Below are 8,300 nucleotides of genomic sequence, written 5' to 3'. Positions count from 1 at the left end.
TTTGTGCAGAGTGATCAAGTCCCCCTGAGCCTCCTGTTCTCCAGGCTAAACATCCCCAGCTCCCTCGGCCACTCCTCAGACTTGTGCTCCAGACTCTTCACCAGCTCCACTGCCTTTCCCTGGACACACTCCAGCAACTCAATGTCCTTCTTAAATCGAGGGTGTCAAAACCGAACACAGTACTCTCAGTGGTGTGGCCTCAACAGTGCCTGATAAAAATAAAATGTTTATCCTACAATGTAACAGTGGAAAGCCACCTCAGTGGCACGTGGCACCTTTCCTCCCAGACCACCTTAAAAACGGAGAACCCGTTCCCATCAAGGAACTCTCAGGCGCCGCGCCCCCACCCCGGGTCAGAGATGGGGCGAGGGAGCCGCAGCGGAGCCGCCCGCCTCAGTGGAGCTCCAGCCGCGGAGCAGTCGGCCGTCTGGCACGGGGAGGTTCCGACCCCCGCCGCCGCCGCCGGAGCGGAAAGGAGCCGGCCGCTTTCCCCCCCCCAGGCTCAGCACAAAGAGTTCCAGCCGAAGAGCAGCCTGACTGCAGCCGCTCCCCGTGCCGGAGCGGAGAAAAGAGCCCCGGCCGCCCCGTCTGCCCGCAGTTGCCATGCTCCCCGTACGAGCCGCCCGCAGCCGCCACGCGGTCAGCCGCCTCGGCCAGATGAAGCGTCCCCGAGCTGGCCGGACCGCTGCCCCGCTTCAAGAGAAAAACCCCACACCCGCCACGTTCCACCTCCCACCGCACAAGCCCCGGTCCAAACCCCCACAACGTTGCCGCCGCTGTGAAGCAGCGTGAGACCGAAACGCCATTGCTGCGGCAAAGACTACCACATGGCCGCAAAGAGCTTCAAGTGCCCGCCCCGGTGATCCCGCATGCAAATTAAAGACTCCAAAAGCGTCTCGGGATGAAATCTGACATAAAAAAACCCTTATCAAATAAAAACCAAGTAAAATTAAAACAGATAAGAACTAATACTCAGCCGTGTGGACCCTGAGGAATCAGAAGAGCTAATTTCTCCGGTTTTGCTTACTAGCCGTAAGTTAAAAAGACCAAACCGGAGATGAGACCACAGGAGAAAACAAAGAACTGTCAGGACTCTGGGGTTGCTCCCCAGGCGAGGGCCAGTCCTCCAGCTCTGTTGAATTGCATGCAGCAGAGCTGATAAAGCCCTCCTCCTCCACGGCGACCAAACCCCTCGGGCAAATATCAATAAGAGCTGATTAATAAAGGCGTTTATGGAGATTAGTATTTTCTCCGCCCATTTTTATTCATAACAACTGGGGGCTCGTCCGGGATTGGCCACGCCCAGAAGAGGACCGAGACGGGAAGGCGCCGCCCACCTTGGACCTCCTGGACAGCTGCTGCTCAGGGCCGCCCGTCGGGGAATCGGGACCCAGGCAGGAGGGCTGAAAGCTGCAAAGCCTGGCGGCGATAGCAAAGATGTGTCCGTGCAAAGGGCACTGAACGAGGAGACGCTGGTGTCGGCGGCTCAGAAAGGTAAGGCGCAGGATGCTGTACGCTGCTCAGCTAAAGTTTTGTAGTTCCAAACATCAAGTATCTAGGAAAAAAAAAAAAATAAATCTCAGCACACCGAGCCGGTTTCTTTTCGCATCATATTGTTTGGAGCAGCTATTACATTTCTATATATGCGTTGCACAATCAGAACAAATTATGTGATTTCTTCTAAATAATCTGTGGATTTAAGTAATTATCAGGCACAAGGTGTAGCAGACTCTCATTTTCCTTTTCAGAAGGAAAACCTATCACATGCAGCCTGACTGTAGGGCTGTTGGGATAAATTCACCTCCAACCAAATCGTCACTACACGTGATGGATTGCCTTCACTCATTCACTTCAGTGAAAAGTGATTACTGCATAATTAGCCTCAGAAAGTTTAAGTACTTTGAAATGATTTACAAAAAATGCCTTCAACTAATTAGAAGACTGCAGGAGAAATAGTTACTAACGTTTCCTCCTTAACTTGTACTCCACTAAAATGCACACTGCCACTAAAAGATAGTAGTCTCTTTCCAAATACTCAAATATTTTGAAAGAGAGACTCTCATATGACTTACTTTGAAGTATATACTGACACTTGTACTTTAGATCAAAATTGAAAGATAAAAACTAATCAAACAGCAGTTAGTTTTGTTAATAAATAAAATATTGTTTTGGGGCTAATATTGCCCCTTTTACTGTTCTATTGATTGCTAATTCATAAAACCGGTTATTTTCAGTGTGTGTGACTTTTAAGCTTTCACTTTTTTATTTTTACTTCTTTTCTTTGCATAAGGATTGCAGTGATTGTGCGTTTAGGTGGTAGTGTGAATACTGCAGTGCTAAATGCCTCATTAGTTCCTAAAAAATCTAGCTCTCATGTACCCAAGAAGTAGCAGTCATTGCTACTTTGGATCTTGCAAACATCTGGCAAACCGAAAGTAATAAGGCTTAACACTGACATGTAAGCATGACCTGTACAATGTAAGAGATGTTCCTTGGCCTGTTTTACAGCAATGTGGCATTATGGAAACTGTTACTGGAATTTTTTCTTCTGGTAAAACGTTGTTTGAACTACAGATTAACAGAAGAGCATTTATGTAAGAAAGGCATACAAGTGTTATCCAAGGCTGCAACTTATGTGTTATTATCTTTTTTATTTCAGTGAAAGAAGCTGGAAGAGACTTTACCTATTTTATTGTGGTGCTTGTTGGAATTGGTGTTACAGGTTATTTTTTTTAAATTACATTCTTTATCAGAAGACACTTCTCGTTAATTCCATCTGGTTTCATAAGTTTTCATTTCATCTGCTGTTGTCTCTGTTACAGGTGGCTTGTTCTATGTGATTTTTAAAGAGCTATTCTCTTCTTCTAGTCCAAATAAGATCTATGGAGATGCCTTGGAGAAATGCAGATCTCACCCCGAGGTTGGTTTTTGAACTTCAGTCATCAGTTTGTGTTTCTCAGTAGTTACTGCCTTTCTTCAAGTCAAAACTTCACACTAGGAATCTCACAAGCTACTTGAAGACCCGTGTGGTGCTTTAGCAGTTCTGCCAGTGCTTTTAGCTGGGATTGGCTGGGTCAGCTCCAGAGCAGAGCCTTCATCAGGACAGGTCAGTGCAAGCATTGAACTAGCCTGCTAGAAGCCAAGTGAGTGTGCCACAGCATAAAAACTGATGGAAATACAGTCTGTCTTTCAGAGCCTGGGCTTGTGTCACCATACAGAAACTCTTAGGGACTTACCTAAGTGCCTGCTAAATATAGAACTTGAATTCTCCATGTCAGAGAGGCAACTAGTCCCACTAAGTTGTGTAGATCTAACCTGCTGCCTTTTCTCAACACTCTTACTCTATTGTGACACTTCCCTATGGTTCTGTCATTCTGTGAAGCACTGCACTGATACCCAGGAATTGAAATTCTTCATTTGAAGCACAGTTAGCATTCCTTTGGCTAACAGGAAAACAGGCAGAGAACAGTCATGGGATCACACAGTCATCATAGCTAGGTGTAAACAAAAAAATCAGTGTGAAACTAGATTTTAAAAAACACTACTTCAGACAAAACATCCTTCAGAAAAGATTGTAGCAGATGCCTTTGAAGGTAACCTAGAAATGAAGTGACAAGTCGTTGCTCTAGTAACAATAAAAAGACTGCTTTGGAACAAGTTTGTAGAATTAATACTTCTTTGCAGTACTTGCACAGTAAAACTTCTCTTCTTCTAACCAAATTTAAAGTAAGTTTAAGACTATGTTGATCTACTCTGATTTTATAGATCTGAAAAAAAAAAATTACTGAATTTCTTATTCAGTCGTGGTTTTTAGATAATAGGAAGGGGAATGCATTTGCATTTTAAACTTTGAAACATTCTCTTGGAGGAGACATAGGCAAATATTTTGTGCTTTTTTTTTTTTTCTTTTTACACAAAATGTCAATTTCCACATCTTCATCTCAGAGAACAGTACAAATAGAAGATATCAATAGGATTTATTTTAGGCATTTAATACAGAACTGTAAAAAAAAGACTGGAATACAGAGGCATTTTTCTTAAATTCTTTTTTTTTCATAAACACTCCTATTCTTGACATGTTAGATTCTCCAGGGGCATTTTGTTAAAAGAGGGTGTATTCACAGCAGAGGCGTGAGCTGATACTGGAATACCTGTTTGTATGTTATCCCTTCTGACAGCTCAAACCTCTTTTCCCTTGTAGGTAATTGGTGTTTTTGGTGAATCTATCAAAGGTTACGGAGAGGCAACAAGAAGAGGAAGACTACAGCATGTCAGATACCCCTTGGTGTTTGCCCCATAAAGACATCAGTTTCTGCACAGCAAAGATATTTTTGGATCACAAGTTAGTTCTAGAGTGATGAACTGTATGTAACATATCCTGTCACTTTTGATCAAACATAGAAGTTTTTTTGCAGTGCCTCTTGTGTGCCATATATCACTAAGTACAGTGTACATATAATATAAAATGCCAATTCTGAATGCCTCAGAACAAGCAATGGTCATCATGGTAAACATAGAGCTCTCCAGAAAATGGGATGAGCCTGAAAACAGTAGTGCAGAGGCCTAGGCTTGCATGAGGAGAGCAGTAATCTGACAGAAGTTTACAGTCTGAAACTATACTGAGCTGATACACAGGATGCTTTTTGGTACTTGAAGCAGCATCTCTACTGCATATTTAACAGAACGTCTATCACCTTAACCTCTCATGAGTGTGTCTTTTTATTACTTTCCTTTTAAAAGAAACAAGAAAACTATTTCTTACAAAACGTAAGTCCTCTCTGCTTTGCCTTTATTGGGTTATTTGGCAGGAATATATTCAGTGAGGTTTCATATAGGATGAGACACATAAGCCCAGACAGAGGTTGAACCATGAAATTGAGATTCCTTGTTAGGTCTGAGGAAAGTGGCTTTTAATCATTGAAGCTCTATCTCTTCACCAGACTCAGTGAAAAAATGTTTAAAGTAAAGCTGCTAAATGAAATCAATGTGCACAAACATCTTGAGCACCTGTCTGTAAATAAGTAAATGTACTATGAATCAGCTTTCCTAGTATTTAATTTCCATTATTTTGAATGACTAGTATCTTAAATAAATTTTTGAGATGAGAACTGTGTAAGATTGTAGAGTTTGCATCTGCAGTATAAGAATGACCTTAAATGTCTCAAAAATCTACAGGTTTTTTTTGTGTATGAATACCCTGAATGTAAATTTACTGCAGTAAGGCTCTTCTTTCATATTTGTTCTCTCTACCATCATGTCACTTTAAACTATATTGGAAGTTTATTTCACAGTGTGTACCTGGGCATGACTGATGGACATAAGAGATTGGTGCTAAGCAGCAGTTAATATTTTCAGTAGGAAACATAAACCAGAACTCTAATGGGGTCATTAGTTTCCCAAAGTGGTCACTTTGAAAGTGATGTGCTATTTATTTAATACTTGAGCGCAACCCAACTCCAGTCTGAATACCAGCATTTAGGTTGGAGATCTCATATCAGTGCCAAAGTTACACAATTTCAGCAGAACAAAATTATTGCCAAAGTAACTTTGCACATAGTAAACTGTTTGTTTTGATGTGGTTTAACCAACCTAATAATTAATTTGAAAAAATATGCTGTGTGTGTTTCGGTTTGATAACTTAGTTTAGGTGCCTAAAATAACTCTGGAATTCTTGGTGATGTGGGGTCCCTTTCTAGATGTCAGGCTTCAAATCTGGGGTTTTTTAGAATTAATACAAGGCATTTCCATAGTCTTCAGCACTGGATTGCTTTTCAGTTTTGAGGGGAGGACTGGGGTGAGGACATTTAAGCATTTCATCTCTTAATCCTCAGCAGCTAATTAGCTCTTCTAACTCCACTAGTCCTTAGGCACTGACAGTAAAGCTTGAGAGGAGCAGTAGAGAAGGAACCCAAGGTAGAGTAAGGACACCACTGGAATACACTTTCTTACAAAATAAGTAAGCAACTCCTCTAAGTAAGTTTAAATTTGAAGTCTTAACTAGCATATAATCTGTATTCTTGCTGGGTGGTTGGGTTTTTGTTTTCTGTTGCTGTTTTTAGTCACATTGAATACGTAAAGGACGGACTGAAACATATGCGTTTGAAGTTCTATATTGAGGGCATTGAATCAGGGAAACAGGGAACGGTCCATGTGGAAGTCAAAGAGGTATGTACAATTGCTTGATACACCTGACAACCTGACAAGTCATGAATTTAAACTACCAAAGAGAAAAAAACACTCTGAATTTTTTTCTTTGCAGAATCTTGAAACAGGAAAATTCAAGGTTCACTATATTATTGTGGACGTTGAGACCTATCCAAGAAGAACCATTGTTATAGAAGACAACAGATAGCCAACGATCAAAGCTGCTGCCTTATCTCACATTGGATAATGATGTTGTAGCCAGGCTACACATGAATTGTGTGGTGTTGCCAATTGTGTCTCACAGCTTCAGGGCTGTGTTATGGGAAGTAGCCTCTCAGGACCTCCACTAAGGACTTTTGATAATAACAGATAAGGGATTTAAAGTGAAACCAATGAAATATAGCAGAACTATCATGGAAGATATTCTTGACATAGGAAAATAATGCCTCCTAATGAACAGTCTAATGATCGATAATACTTCTGCACACCCAAAACCTGAGTTTTTCAAGGATTTAGGTTTGGATGGGGAGTTTTTTGTCTTCCTTGGCTTGGATTTCCCACTACCACTGCAATAAAGAAAGAGGTAGTTTAACTGTAGACAGAACTCTACTGTTTTCATTTTGGATACCTTTGTAGTAAAAAGGTAAAGTAAGAATGTTAGTGATGCAAAAGAGATCTAGGCATGTAAGGGTAGGAATGGTGGAGGCACACACACCCATGGCAAACAACTGAAGATAAACACTTTAATATTGGTGTCTTCTAAATAAATTACCAGCAAGCAGAACATCACTACCATCTGCTCTTTCCGGTGTTTGCCATGCTGCTCTGCATGGTTGTAGCAAGGTGGGGGTTGGCCTTTTCTCCCAGGCAACTAGTGACAGGACAAGAGGACATGGCCTCAACCTCTGTCAGGGGAGATTTGGGTTGGACATCACCTTCAAAATGTTTTGAAAACCACAATATTTAATTTAAACTTCTCTTTGCCACCTTGTCTGTATCTACATCTGATAAACACCTGTGGTGTTTATCATGGCATCTTTGATCCGTAAAATGTTCCACATTATTTTCTTTTACTGCCTGCATCACCTTGCTAGCTGAGATTTACCAGGATGCTTCTTTATATTTCATGAATGAGGGACACAGCTGTGAAGGACATAATTTCTCCTGTGTTGTGAAAAAGCTGAGAATATTCTTGATAAAATTAAGACAGAAAAAGTAGCAGAAGAAATCCACCTTTATCTGACCTTAATGTTCTTAATTTGAATGAATTACAAATACAAGGCTCAAATGCTTTCCAATCTCATTGCAGGAAGCTTTTTGTAATCTTTTTTCTAGGAACATCTCATCAGTGAAGAAAAAAAAAAAACACTTCTAGCTTTGTTTGTCAACTTTCTACTAGCTGGATACCTATCACCAGCAAGATTATTTAAGCCTCTTGAAACTTCAGGAGTGTTAAAGCTTTTTAGAAATATAGATTGTCTGCAGAAATAAAAGTCAAACATTTTTTGCTAACAGAAGTCATATGTGAACTGATTACTTCTTTCCATATTTCTCCTGAGGCTGAAGTTCGCTTTGTGGACTTGGCTGGCACCCATGCTTACAAAGCTTTCTTAAATTCTGTTTCATACAAATGCATCTATGGAGACACTGTAATCAAAATTAGGTGAAGATTAGTTGAACAAGACATTTGGAATACTGAACATTGATCTCTTGTGCAGTATCATCTTTCCTGGTGGTAGTTTGCACTGGAGGGGAATAGCTGTGTTCACTGAGTTTAAACAATGTTTTAGAACACCGCTTTGGTAATTCCAAAGAGTGTTAGCCTCAGTTTTCCATATGGAGCTGCCCCTGCTTCACTGGATCATTGTACTACCAGAAAGTCGTGCAGAGATCCTTCTCCATGGCAGAGCTCAGTGTTCCATCCTCTCACTGGAGGCTGTTAGGCTGGGGAGACAGCAAAATAACTGAAAGATTCACCTTCAGTTGTCGGTAAACACAAGCAGTAACCATTTCACTATTTCCTTTTTAAAGCTCTCACTTCTTTTTCCCTTGGGAAAACAAAATTACAGCATCTGCCAGTTACTTTCTGAAGTAAATGTGTCATGTTATTGTTACTCAAGTATTGGGGAAAAAAATCACTGCTAGCAAGTCAGAGC

At 41.1% G+C, this 8,300-nt stretch overlaps 2 long non-coding RNA genes across 2 annotated transcripts; both read left to right on the top strand.

Moving 5' to 3' along the window:
- The first annotated feature begins 1,351 nt into the window (after nt 1–1,351).
- Nucleotides 1,352–2,941, top strand: LOC310923482. The gene is made up of 3 exons (XR_014592600.1): nt 1,352–1,494; nt 2,660–2,722; nt 2,823–2,941. It is a non-coding gene; the product is annotated as an uncharacterized lncRNA (long non-coding RNA).
- A 2,409-nt stretch (nt 2,942–5,350) lies between these two features.
- Nucleotides 5,351–7,661, top strand: LOC310923481. Its single transcript, XR_014592599.1, has 2 exons — nt 5,351–6,165; nt 6,260–7,661. It is a non-coding gene; the product is annotated as an uncharacterized lncRNA (long non-coding RNA).
- The last annotated feature ends 639 nt before the right edge of the window (nt 7,662–8,300 follow it).

Source organism: Zosterops lateralis, assembly GCF_965231275.1.
Source record: "Zosterops lateralis genome assembly, contig: HAP1_HAP1_SCAFFOLD_64, whole genome shotgun sequence".
Taxonomy (NCBI): Eukaryota; Metazoa; Chordata; class Aves; order Passeriformes; family Zosteropidae; genus Zosterops; species Zosterops lateralis.
Note: the sequence above shows the minus strand (reverse complement) of the source record. Positions and strands in the feature narration are given on the sequence as shown.